This window comes from Adiantum capillus-veneris, chromosome 3 (assembly GCF_014529385.1).
Source record: "Adiantum capillus-veneris isolate H3 chromosome 3, ASM1452938v2, whole genome shotgun sequence".
NCBI classification, from domain to species: Eukaryota; Viridiplantae; Streptophyta; class Polypodiopsida; order Polypodiales; family Pteridaceae; genus Adiantum; species Adiantum capillus-veneris.
Genome location: NC_140933.1, coordinates 129665398 through 129679621, shown reverse-complemented (window position 1 = coordinate 129679621; position 14224 = coordinate 129665398).

The window sequence follows — 14224 nt, the reverse complement described above, 5'->3', positions numbered from 1 at the left end:
TGTGTGTTGAGAAGAGGGATTTGGTTTTATACTGTGTGTTTTTTTTGTTAATGGAGTTTTCAAAGGTTCTGTGTTTATTCTCTGTGTATTAAGGTAGTTAGTTTTCTTTGTTAATAGAGATTTCAAAGGTTCTGTGTTTATTCTCTGTGTATTAAGGTAGTTAGTTTTTTGTGTACAGTAAGTAGGAAGTAGATTAGTGAGAGTTAATAGAGTGTGTTAGTGTGTAAGAGTAGGTATATTAGTTAGAAGTAGGTAGATAGAGTGTGTGTGTGCTCTTGCGCAGGCCGCGGCGACCTTATCCTTAAAAAAAAAAAAAAAAAGGTAGGACCGGGATCGGGAATATCTCCCAGACCCAAACCCAAGCTCACGCTCAGGCCTAGGCCTCAGTCACCTTTAAAAAAAAACAAATTTTAGCTTCACACGTAGCTAAAAATTGATTTTTGAGGACCAACGGAATGTCAGATGCCCGAAAATTGTGCTGTAAAAGCACACAGCGACCCTTTAAGTGATACACTTGTTTCGAGCTATCACACACTTCAATAAAAAAAATCAAACATTAAAAAACATTAAAAAAACAAGAAAAAATCAAGTAGAAAACGGGGTGCCAAACACCCACAAAACAAAGCAAGTAACCTTTAAGGGTACTTGCCGACACTTGTAGGGCACCCAAAGCACATGTATCTACGCTCTGGTCGTGTGCTAGAGTCCGAACAACTAGCTAGTGCTTCGATTTACGGGGGTACTCACTATCCTTCCACGCTAGGGTCTACGCCCTCGGTGGGGACCCAAGGTAGTGCAACCCAAGACCTAAATATAGCGGCTAGCGACTCTTTCTCTGACTACGATATTATGGAAGAGCATCTTACACAAAGCCCCGGGGGAACAAATGAAACCGTGCCTAGCTGGGCCCAACAACCTGGAACTAGTGTTTTTAGCCGTTTGATGGAAACTTTTAGTAGAGCTACGCGCTATGAACCTACGGCTAGTGAAGTAAACGAAGGGGGTGGGGAAGTAGAATCACCATTCACATCTCCTATAGACCCCACACTCCCTCAGAGTGTCCACGTGGACATTCCACCTACCTCATTTAATGAGGGCCCTACCGAGCTACCACCTTCCAAAGTCGCCTCTAAGGTAGCTAAAAGTCAAAACACGAGAAGCAACATTGCATCCACCTCACGGCAAACCTCTAGTACACCAAGTTTGGACGGGGTATTTCTCAATGAAAATTGGGAATATGACCTACACACGGAGACTTTGACCGAACTATACATGGGCTACACATACCATGTGGGTTAGTTAGAAGTTGTACAATCCACATCTAGTGCCACTAGTCTAGAGGAACAACAACACATGATCTTCAATGTCATCCATAGGATTATCCAGCCTGAGAGGCAAAATCGAGGAATAAACATACCTTCAACGGGTCCTATGCGATTTTTAGACACGGGCAAAGGGAAACAACCCACTCTATCACAAAGGGAGACTTCCCCAGTGAGTCCCATCGATCCCCCATATGTTGTTTTGCCAGGGGTCTCAATGCAATCTGAGCCCACAAGTGATAGCTTTACTTTTCCAAGTCTAGCTCATCTTTCCCTTGATGACACCACGGCTACCATGCCTACCCCAATGATGGGCATGCAGAGAAACACGCCATGGACCTCGTTTGTTAGTAAAGCACCGCTACATGGTAGCTCAATGCCTGCAATAGTACCTACAAGTGCAAACCAATTGTATGCACCTATGGATCCATGTACTCATGTAGTCCCTACCCCTCCCATTGTTTCAACTACCTATGCTCCACAACCACAATACACAAGTTCTTATTTCCATGGGACTATACCGGCTAACATTAGCATGTCACATCCGACGTCTGCTATGCCTAGGGCCACCCATATGAACTATGGACCACCACATGGCACAACATCGTACCCAACGTGGAACCCAAGGGCTTCCTATGCGCCAAGCCCAATGCCAATACCTACTCCACATGTAGTCTCTAGAGCACCTCCACCAACGGTGCCTGCTCACTTAGGTGACTTGGAAACATTTGCTCAAGCTATTGGTTGATCTATTGCTGAGAATATGCGTAACACGCCTGATAGAGAACCTAGAAGTAAGGCAGTACAAATAGCCAAGCTCACACAAAAATTTAGTGGAGACGGGGATGTGAGAAAGCATATCGAAGTGTTTGAACAAATATGCGATTCTCTAGGAGAACACAATGACCTACATAAGAGCATTGCTTTAAGCCTAACCTTAAGTGGAAAGGCTGGGGATTGGTATAGAACCCTAAGGGTGGAAGAAAAAACGATTTATCCTACTCTTAGGAGACTATTCTTAAAAGAATACATACAAGAGGGAGTGCTTTGGGGTGTAGCCTCTCAGCTCCAGAAAGCCCAACGCGAGGAAGGAGAGTCGGTGAGAGACTTTATAAGTCGCTTGAAGTATTTGAATTCTCGTTGTAATCCAAATGAGCGCTTCAACAATAACCAATTGCTTGATAGATTCATTAGGGGATTACGACATGAGGATATCTACAATGGCCTAGTCATTAGAGGTATCACCACTTGGGAATGCGATCCAATTGGAGGATAATTTAATGATTCAAGGAGAAAGAGTGTCTGTTGAGTCTAAATCTATTAGCTCACAAGCATCAGGGCATCAACCAATGACCCTAAAGCCTATTGCTAAGGAGCCAAAGATATCTGAGATGACTTTACCAGATCTCACCAAGGCTATTCAAGAGAGTCTTAGAGACAATCGTGCTCCGCAAAACAATCATATGTATCCAAGAAGGGAGCCGCAATGGTGCTCAGTATGCTATGGACCGCATAGTACTAGTGAATGCCCTACTTTTAGAGTAAAATTCAATGGGAAATGCAATGCACGTGGAAGGTATGGTCATCAAGCTAAGGATTGCATAGTATTTAAGCGTGCGATGGCCAATAGACCAACCTTAGCATGGACAGACACACCTTGAGTGCCTGCATTGAAGCCGGCCCCACCTCTTGAACAAACAGCACAACACATGGTCCCTAGGGCCTAAAATGTTGTTCAAACAACACCCTTACCACCTCCAGTGCTAGGACCGCAACCACCACATCCGAGAATCACTTCTGTGAATCAAGTGGATTGTGAATCATCTATTTCTTGTTTGGAAGGCTGTGAGGAAGATATAGATCCTAATATCGCCTATGGGATGGATGTGCTTGAAGAAAGTCCACAATACTACATGGAGGACTATTGGGGACAAGTCAAACCTGTATATCAAGTAGCTCCTCTTGCGGGAGGAGGCCAAAATATCAATTACATTGCTAAGAGACCACCTCTGCAATGCTATGAGCGTGGAGGTCCACATCGTGTAGCCGAGTGTCCTATTAGGCTACAAAAGAACGCCACACTAATGCAAACCAATCAAGCGAGCACGTCTACAATGCCGATACTCATGTGTAATCAATGTGGCATAGATCATTTGATTGCCCAATGTCCAAATAATCCAAATGCACCGAAGATCACGCCATTAAACTTGATTGAAGTTACCGAGGAGCCATCACAAAGTACACCTGTGGTATCAGTAAACGTACTCACATGATCGATGCTCCAAAAACAAAATTATATTCTTGAGGAAAGAGACACGGCATCAATTGCCCAATCTCAGAAAAAGAAGAAAAGACGAAGAAAGAGATCGCAAAAAGCAGCGAAGTCAGACCCCAGTTCAAAGACCAACATAGGGCTTGGTGACGACCCCGTATATATGAACGACGCTGAAGAAGATTCTGATTCAGGTGAAACCATGGAGACCAACATAGGGCTTGGTGACGACCCCGTATATATGAACGACGCTGAAGAAGATTCTGATTCAGATGAAACCATGGAGACCAAAATGACCACTAACATAGAAACCAACAAGGAAGATCTTCATGAGCCACAATGGCCAGGATCCAAAAAGAAGATAGGAACTTACCCAAACCCTACAGAGGAGATTGAGCGAGTCAAGCAATTAAGGAGTTTGGTAGAAGATACCCAAAGGGATCTAGAACCAACACCTAGGAAGATCCAGATTACAGACACCGTGTTCCCTACGCAACAACCTCACCAAGTCCATAGACCCTTGGACATACCTAGTGTCATCCAAGAAGAAAGTGACTTAAAGTCATGGGAAAGTGGGCGTACTCACTTCTTGATGGAAAGAATGTTTACAGAGGGACTACCTGATCCTATCGAAGAAATGGAGATCCCATCTTCCCCACGTCAAGGGACACAAGGCCAAAAGGTGCCGTTAAACATTGCCAAATTGATGGATTTCATGTCTTCAGAAGTTAGAACCACCATCATGTCCAAACTATATAAAGACCCCGAGCTAGTCTCAACTCTTTGAGCCTTCCTCAATGGAGAACTGAAGTTTGGGCTACCACAATTTGCACAGATGGATGGAGCTGGGGAGATGCCAATAGAGCAGGAATACATAGATCCACAACCCAACCTAGATGAGAACCTTGTTATAGAAATACCTGTTAAGAAGTTGGGACAATACTTTGAGGGTGATGAATCTAATGCGACTATACCAATCACTACTAAGGGATTAACTGTGAAGGGAATCCTTGATGGTGGCACTGGGGTTAGCATTGTGACTAAAAATTGCTGGGAAACTATGGGAAGACCTCACCTTGCGACCACAACCATAGTAGTGAAGATGGCCAATGGGTCTATTGTTAAACCTATTGGGATGCTAGAAGATCTCAAGATCAAGGTGTTTGGACATAAAATAAGGGTTACCTTCATTGTTATGGATTTCTCCAAACACACTATGGCATCAGAGATGATCTTAGGACGTCCTTTCATGAGGGAAGCAAAAATGGTGCATGACTGGTCTAAAAACCATGTCTACTTGCAGTTCCAAGATTCTGTCATTCGAGTGGATCTTGTGACTGGTCGAGCACATCCTCTAGGAAACAGCTTTATAATTGATCATAGATCTGACACCACAGTTCACTCGGCCCCATTGCAGTATTCTTACACGTGTAAAGCGGACACCGATGTTGGGGAAGATTCTCCTTATATGGATGTACTACCTGGGATGATTGAGTCGGACAATGTGGATTGGGTCCACCTAGCAGCAACCATAGACACTTGGGGAAATAGGGGAACGACCTGGGTAACACCTGAGGGGGATGAAATTCCAGCACTCGTACCCTTAAATATGCTAGAAGCAATGCATGTAGCTTTTGACAAGACTCATCCTAATATAACGAAGAAAACATACAAGTGGGTCCCTAAAGCTTCTTTAGCGACCACAGTTAGTGCTAAAAAACAGAAGCCTTGTAAGAAACGTTCCACTCGCTCCAAGAAAAGTAAGAAAACGTGGCGTTGGATTCCTAAACAACTATTGAAAGCCCAAGGCTACTATGAAGGAAATGATGAAATCTGGGTGCCAAAATGAAAATTGTGTTCTTACTTGTCACCGGGCCCATGTGAGCGCAATCCTGTAGCTCCAAAACGAATTGACGATCGAGGAAAGAAAAAAATCACAGAATGCTACACACCCCGCTCTAGAGCTAGTCTGGGTACCAAAGAAAGAACGATTTGTTCCACCTAGCTCAGGAAGGGGGGAGTCCCATGAAGCTTCTAGCTCCTCATGTAATGCATCCATAGAGGTAAAAGCTTCTCCACAGCCTCAACCTACAATAGTGGACCTCCATAAAGCTACAAAGGAATCCACACCTCCCAGTGTTCAAGAATCACCTAATGAACCACTTCAAGTTCGATCCTGGGAGAGTACCTTACCACCCTTCCAACTCGATGAGGCACCTAAGGTAATAGAAAACTAATGGCAAAAATCCTCACCTATTATCGACTGGAACAATTGGTTTCAAAGTGTGACGAGCACATTTCAATCGATATGATCTACCCAAGGAAGGGGGGAATGTTTGCTGACAGTCATCATTCACTCACTCCCCTCTCAACCTTGTTTCCCTGACCTCTCAATCTCCCAATCTTAGGGAATGTATATATAAAGTTTTATACTCACAAAAAACAAAAATAATAAAGAGCAAGAACAATTAGCAAACGAGTATGCACAACAAAAGTCAAAACATTGACCCAGACCTACACATTCACATCCAGTACACTGAAACAGAAACCTATGTCATCAAATACCTTTGATCCTCATCACTCGAGTGATGGAGGGTAGGTAGGATTAGTACGATAGGAGTGTTTCTGTTTTAGAGTTGAGTGATTAGCAAAGTTCTCTTTTCCCACTGATGTGCCCTCTAGAGGTATTCTTTGTGTTTCCTTGTGTGTACAGGAACGTGTTGCTGTGGTTAGGATTTGGACCTTCATAGAATCTTTCTTTCATCCACTTCAAATCAAGCGCGACCATCAACATAAACAGGTGTTTCTTGTCCATTAGCATTGTCCCTTATCTTTTTTGCATCTATGATTGTCTGCTTTGATTGTGATTGGTAGCATAATATCCAGCACATTTGCTTAGTAACAAACATTTAATTCAATGTAATTTTTTGTCATAATCACTTGTCTAGGTTTAAAAATCAAGCAGTCCGACTAAGCTAGTTTGACCAAGTTAGGTGTTAGAGATCTTCTCTTAATACCATGGGGAATGCCTTCCTAATAATCAATGGTTACTTAGGTTCTTAATCCGATTTAGGCAGCATTGTGTGAAATGTACTAGGGCTTTCTAGTGGGCTTGACCCTATTGACCTTTAGCTTAAGTATTATAAAGGGAGTTTACTAGTGTGATGAGCCTGGGGAGGTGTATCAGTGTTATATGACCCCCCAAAGTTACAAAATTAAAATGATGAAAACGAAAAAACAAAAACAAATCAAACTGCCACAATGTAAAATCTTAAGCTGGAAGAGAAATCTCAGCTTGATTGGGTACTTCACTCACATGTATCGCCTATGGTACTAGAGCCCTAGAGGTTCACAGTGTGGGCGCTTTTCCTTGAAAAGCAAAAAACCCAAGGCATACAAAATAAGCACACACATTAAAATTGAATCACTGTGAAAAGACTTTGGGGGGTCAAAGAAAAGGTAATCAGTCAGGCGATGATTTCATGAGAATTTCCTTTTATTGTAGCTTAACTACAAGGTCTTCTAGGTATAGCCTCTAGTCAGCCCTCGAACATGAAATACTTGGCTCTCGCGATTAAACAACTTAATTGACCAGAGAAAATTAAGAAGCTTACCCATGCTATTAATAATTGATCTCTAGTGCCTTTCGACCGTTAAATTAGTGACCACAGACTTGTTTAATTTTTTACCTTTACATCTGGTTATGCATTTGATTACATTGCAATTTAATGTTTATTACTGACAAATTGTTTAAAATTCTATTACCAATCAATTTGTCTGCCTAAAACTGCATATGCTTTTTAATCGCTTATGAGAATGCAATTACTGTGCCAATGTTGTTTGATTTTGCAGTGACTGAAGAAGGCTAAGGACATTCATCTCAAATGCTCTTCCACCTCAACGAACGAGCTTCAACTCAATAGCTTCCGAGGACGGAATCTACATCAGAAAGGGGGGCATGTTAACCCTCAACGGCTCACGGACACCCTATCACCTACGATGGATGTTCTAACCTACGGCGGACATTGTATTATTTATTTGGTAGAGTCAGGTACCGGGCTTGTCGGTCCAATAGGAAAAGGGTAAGAGTGATCGCCGATGAGAGGCGCACTCTAACTGGAACATTCAAGAGATTAGTTGGCTAAGCATGGGCACCCAAGTGTGAATGGGGCGAGCTCATATAAAAGTCAACTAAACCTAAAATTCACTCATTCTCTCATTTGTGCAATTGAAGAGTGCTCTTGCTCCATCTCCTTCTTCTTCTTCTTCATCTCTTTGTGTGTGTGTGTGTGTGTATGAGAGAGAGAGAGAGAGAGAGAGAGTGAGAGAGGGAGAGAGAGGGAGTGTGTGGGCGATCGAGCATTACAAAGGCACGACGACGGTGAAGCGGTTGAGCGCGGCGTAGCGGCGTCTCCTTCTTCTTCGCGGCGAGGAATCCTCCTCAAAGCAAGCGTAGAGCGGTGAGTGACACACCATCGCCTTCTTTGAGTTTACTAGTTTAGGCTTGTTGTGTGCTTGGAGCCATTTGTGGCTCGCACATGGTGTATCGGCAAGTTCCTTGCATTGACACGTGCGACATACGCACACATTTATCCACCAACCAAACAATGGTACACCCTAATCATTCACAACAATAAATTTTAAACGAAATAATCTAAATCAACTTTGTCCTGATAAACTAATGGATGAACAACATTGAAAGATTGGTGAGACATACCCATATAAACTGATATTGAAAGGCTTGAATGTAAACATAATAATTGAAACAACAACTGCAAAAACATAGATATGGAGTGAAGCAAAACAATACAATATTGCCAATTGGCTATAGGGTACACATGCTTATTGTTCTAGCACTAGCTTATAATGGGAGAATCTAGTTGTCGTCGCTAGTGTCATCGTCATCGTCATTGTCATTGTCATTGTCATTGTCATCGTCATCGTCATCGTCAATTGACTACAAGGTTCACGGGCTTATTGTTCTAGCACTAGCTTACAGTGGGAAAAACTAGTTGTCGTTCGTCGCTAGTGTCATCGCCGTTGTCATTGTCATTGTCATCATCCTCATTGTTCCCATTGTTGGATGCATTGGTGTCATAAAATCTAATATCTAACCAACCCAAATGATTTTCTCATATTAAATTGATCATTTAATGTGGAAGAATAAACGGGAACAAGGGGTAGAATATAGACATGTCCTTATGGATCTGTCTCAACACGGGGTCAAGGTTAAAGGGGTCTAAATGAGAGATGGCCTGTTAAAGAGAAATGCTACCTAATGGAGCTTAAAGACCTTAGGGTTAGCTTCATTAAAGACCTCCAAAACTTAGTGTTAAAAAGTCATTTGACCTTAGGCAAAAGCTAGGGTTGACCTTGAGGTGGGAATGCTACCCAAGCATGAGGTGCTTGTCGGCTTGCTAACTAAGGTGCTTAAGGTGTTTGTGGGAACCTTGCCCAAGCTTGAGGTGCTTATCATGCTTAAATGACTAAGGTTCTTGAAGTGTTCAATTTAAACATATTCTCTCAAGAGGCATGAAGTGTTTTCATGCTTAAATGACTAGGTGCTTGAAGTGTTGAATTCAAATATGATATCTTAAAAAGCATAAAAGACACATGTCAAGATCCTCCACATGTGGCCCTCATGATGTGCTTGAATCCTATTGGATAGGCTTTAAAGGGATCCAATGAGAATTTGAATGCATAAAAATGAATAGTTAAGTTCTTTCTCTCAAAGAGGAAAAAGAGGACACATGTCTAACTGATATAATTAAATAATACAAAAGAGAGAGAGAGGGGGGGGGGGGGGGGGGTGGACCAAGCATTAGAGGGGGAGTATACTCTCCCACACACACATTCTCTCTCTCTCTCTCTCTCATTGTGGGAAGTGCAAAGTGCAAGAGCTCCATCTCCTTCTCCTTGTTGAGAAGTGGAACACTCTTGGCTATGGAATGAAAATCCAACCAAGAGCCATGCTTCAATGCTTAAGCTTGCCATCTTCTTCATCTTCATTACTATGCTATTATCCTATGCTAAGCAAGAAGAGTGATGATAAGTGAGGAACTATTTCTTTCTCCTATGGATGATTCTTCTTCCTCTTCCCTACCCTCATTCCCCGCTAGCTCTCTCCACCTTCGAAGGTGTTTGAGGCCTTGGGACTGAGGCTTGGGATAGTTAATGCTTTTTGCAAAGTTTATGTTATGCTTGTGGTGCATGAAGCTTTCCATCTTCATTGCATCACCTAGGTCACAAGGAACACAAAGATTGTATTGTATCAAGTCTCTCTTGATGGGAGAATCTATAATACAAACGTCTTTTGGAGGGGGGACCGGCTCTAAGTAAATCCGGTCCTAAAACATTATCCCGAGGGGTTCACCATGGAAAACTTACCGCACCACGTAAGTGCAGAGGAGGGGTTTTTTTTTACAGATTACATAAGTGTATAAGTTAGGGGCAAGCCCCCAATAATTTATCTCCCAAGCTTAAAAATAAGGGAGCGGGGGTATCATATTTAGGGCGGCGGGGGGGGGGGGGGGGGGGGGGGGGGGGGGGGGGGGGGGGGGGGGGGGGGGGGGGGGGGGGGGGGGGGGGGGGGGGGGAGGGGGGAGGGAGAAGTGAGAAAAGGAAAAAATGAGAGGAATTTTTTATGTTTCAAAATTATGGCTTCCCAAAAGAGTATGCCCTCAAACTTGTGAGTCAATAGCTACAAAGATACATGTTAGAACTAACACTGCTTTGTATCAATTGCTTGTTTTGTAATTATAGTTTACTTGTTGAGGGATGAAAGCTTTAAAGAGTTTGTATAGATGAAAGTTTACAGGGAGAACTTAACACAACTTTATAACCTTTTTTTTGAGTAACTTAACACAATTGGATGAGTAGCCAGAGTGGAGGCTGATTGGACACATAGTTTGAAAGTCAAATGAAGATACATTGAGGGTACATCTAGTTATCAATAGAAGAGTGGTTCCTTAGTATGTTGCCAATCACTATGCTACACACTCTTTGACTAGTTTTACTCTGTTAGATAATGCCAGATCTAAATTTTATAGGTTTCCTTCATTTATATGTAAGATAGGGGTATGATAGTTTTCTTCATTGATTGTCGTATAAGCGTAGAAAGGGGGGTCATATTCCCTAATATGAGTCGTATATAGGGGTTTTATCAAAGTTGTCCGCTCGCAGGTGGCGTCCCGTTTTGTATATAGGGTGAATCCCCCGAGAATATTATCATGTTCTCTAATACTCTCTCTCTCTCTCTCTCTCTCTTGAAAAAGTATTGTTCATGCCAACTTAATTAAGTACTATGTTTATGTTGCTACCATCAATTAAGTTCACCCTCTATGTTCTCAAAGTAATCTCATCAAAATGCTCACTCTAATTCTCTTAATTCCGTTATTCTCAAAGTTCATAGGCCATTTCCATTACAGTTGGATTCTCCTTACAAAGCAAAGTATGTCATCCACGCTTCTACCCAAGCCTCCACATGCCTCTCAAAGGCTGCACACTCTTGTGGGGTGTAGTATCCAAAATCCTTCCAAAGCAATATTGCATTGTAGGCAATAACGACAACTTGCTCGACATCCTCTTCGGTTGGGTGTGCATTTTCATCAAGCTCATACATGGCATTGAATAGGGACTGTGTGGCGTCATTGATTGCATGAAAAGCCTTCGTTTTGTTGCGTGTACTTTGTGTTGCACATAAATTATTCATTGCATACACAATGTTCATGATATAATTAATGTGCGATGGGTCGACATGGGGGACTGACGGACCACATTGAGAGCCATGCCTGCTTGAGCAACTTGGCAACTTGCCCACGCTCAATACGTTGTCTACGGTTTTCCCTTGGCATGGTGAATGTGTGATCACAAGAAGACAAAAAGAGAAGCTTGTGAAAAAGATCAGAGATAAACTTGTGAATGAATGATGCTTGTGAATTTTTGACTTTTTACAAGAATCCCTAAGTGACTTCATTTTCAAGTCCATTCGCACCATGTCCTTCAACTGCTTTTGAATAAAATAAGACATTGAATAAGATGTCACTTCAAGATTAACCAACTTTGGTCAAATCACATTCAAACCAAAGATTACATAAGCACTAATCTCACTAATCAAAAAATAGAAAGCAATCCTTTGCAAAAAATAAATCTGGTGAGAAAAACAAATACAAAGTCTCAAGGTGGCATTACATAGAGAATGAGTTCATGTGAAATAAACAATACATGGGTTTTAGGTTCCAAGTGGTAGCCGTGTTGGTGGCAGTCTTGTCAGTGGAGGCCCTATGGGTAGCAAGGGAAAGAGAGGTCTGTAGAGGAATTGGTTGTGGTATGGCCAATCAAGTACTATAGATGGTCATCTACTCAGGGGTGGAATACATGGCACCATGGACTCCTAGGGAAGTGATGAGTGCGATGTGGGTGGCTACGATTGTGCTGAATGTGAAACATCATCAAAATGAAGAGTCGACCTAGCCCACTAAAAAGCTGATGATGTGGTAAAACATGTGCCATAAACACATTGCAATGTCGCTTGATGCTAATGCAATGTTATTGTAGATGCCCACACTCCGTTACCAAGCCACCACATCCAATAAGATAGTCCAAAACTGTGTTGCCAACCTTTGTGAATGTATCCACCAACCACCTGTAGAATATTACATACATTATTCGACATTGCAATGAAAACTATAGCGAAGGACTTCAATACTTCCTTAACTTACCAAGCAAAGAACTTGATCTTCTTCACACCGGGTGCGCCTCTCAAAATGGCTCGCAGATCATATCACTATCAGCATCAAAACCATCATTGTCGGCTACCACATTCCAACTTGGTGATAGTACAATGGAGAAATTGGGAGCCCGTCAAAACTACGTGTGAACGTGGCTAGCACTAACGTCTCAACTTGCAACATGGTCTACATTAAAATAGAAACACAACCATATCTATCATGAAACTCATAGAGGAATGGTTTAGAACTTATTAAATCTATGAAATCGTCAATAACAACATATGTGCACGAGCATATCCAAAAGAAGATCGTACAAAGATAGCAAAAGTCATGCACATAAGCCTCCTTGTTCAATGACAAGTGCCAGGTGGTTCGCTCGACATGCCACCACAACTGCACCATCCAACAATAAGAACTCTATAGCCAAGGTGAACACACTGGTGGTGACCTCGGCAAAGAATACATTCCAACGAGGGACAATGCCAATGGCAACGCTAAGTTTGCAGTGTGTCAGTAGGTCTGCCCACACAAGTCACACCCCTCCAAGCCACTGATCGGGATCCATTTGGCCAGTGTAAGAGAGGGACCCCGGTATGATGAGTTTGACCTCTTGCATGTAAGTGGAGAAGCACTAAATGTGTGCGAGGAGCAGCATGAAGTGCAAGCCGAGATGCCTAATGAAGACCAAGTGGAGCAGTTTAGGCCTACAGGTGAAGAGCAGGTAAAGGTGGTGTGTGGTGCCATGCTAATGGCCTTGTTGATAAAAGTGGTGGTGGGATATGCCATAATGGTGGACCAGGTGCATAATTTTTCCAAGAGGGATAGAGCGGTCGTGCCCATGAAATAAGACAAGGATGACAGGATCGAGGACGAGTTTCTCTCTTCCTTGGCGGAGCATGATGCAGTAGAAGAGCAGGTGATTGCAGCGGACAAGCAGGTAGTGCTAATCGACCTTGAAGGGCCAGTAGACGAGGAAGAGCACGATGATGCTGGAATTGAGTGCATGGCAGGTGAGAAGGGCAATGTGGAGCCAAAGATAGAAGAGTTTCCTATGCGGTCAGTGCACTCTATGATAGGTGATGCGGATTTCAAGATGGTGTCTAAGCTTTCCAAGGAGCTTTGTGAGTGGTGGTTGAAGGGACTGGTGATAAAAGTGGTTGTGCAGTGGCCCGTTGAGCAAGTACAGGATTTGCTAGATGAGGATTTGGATTTACATGGTTGGAAGGGTGGACCAGGTATGTCAGGAGTGTTGGTTGAATAGGATAGTGAGCACGAGGGTGCTCTATTTGATATTTTTGGAGGTTCTTTGTTGCAAATGGGCAGTATGCCATTGGGTGCATGGAGTAGTAGAAGTATGTTGCTCGCAAGTTTGGATATGCATTGGTTAGCTGCCTTAGTGTGGCACTATGCAAGGGTGTTATAGGTGGAGGGAAGAGACCAGTACATGGTGTTTGACCCAAGCAGATGATTACAGGTAAAGTAGGGGTTGGGCAACCCGCATGAACAAAGGCAGCGGGTAGCAAATGCCAATTTTTGTACATATGCTAAGTGGTTTTGCGTTGTACAGAGAGTGTGTTGGGTGTACAGTTTTTTAGTGCAATAAGCCTATGTGTGGTTGAACATAAATGTTCAACGAGGGGGTGGGCAATGCTGGTGCAACCAAAGTTGGTCCGAGCTGGAAAGTGGTCTATGCCAAGCAGAGGATGCAGGCAGATGCAGTGTAGAAGGCTAGGGCAGGTACCAAGGTCCTAGGCAGCCAAAGGGTAGCGGGGACATATGTCTAAAGAGGTTTTCTAGGCCAAAAGAGCTAAAGGATGGTCTAGATGGGATGGAAAACCAAGGTGCCTGAAGTGGCGAGTCAGTGCTCTGGAAGGTAGTGTTCAATGTGCTCTAGAAGCCGG